This window comes from Micropterus dolomieu, linkage group LG13 (genome assembly GCF_021292245.1).
Source record: "Micropterus dolomieu isolate WLL.071019.BEF.003 ecotype Adirondacks linkage group LG13, ASM2129224v1, whole genome shotgun sequence".
Taxonomy (NCBI): Eukaryota; Metazoa; Chordata; class Actinopteri; order Centrarchiformes; family Centrarchidae; genus Micropterus; species Micropterus dolomieu.
Window position 1 is genome coordinate 10,036,484 of NC_060162.1, and position 359 is coordinate 10,036,842.

Below are 359 nucleotides of genomic sequence, written 5' to 3' on the forward strand. Positions count from 1 at the left end.
GTTTGGGTTGTGTGATAAGACAGTCTTTGTATTTTGTATTTGATTTGTAATCTTTTGATGCACAGCGGTTTTAAGTTTTGGTTGACAAAATGTGTTAAAGTTTCAGATTTCCAGTATTTCCGATGACACATGAAAGCAACAGGAGAGATGCGTTCAAATCAATTTAATTCAATTTAACTTGATTGGCATGAATGTAAAGCAGGCAATATTGCCAAAGCTACAAATAAATTACAGATGAAAACTTCATTTCATACAGTGCATTAAATAAAGTAAATAAAACAGTAAAAGTGTGTGTTTTTAATCAATAAAATAAAAAATAAAGTAAATAAAAGTATGTGCATAAAAATAAACATTTAAAA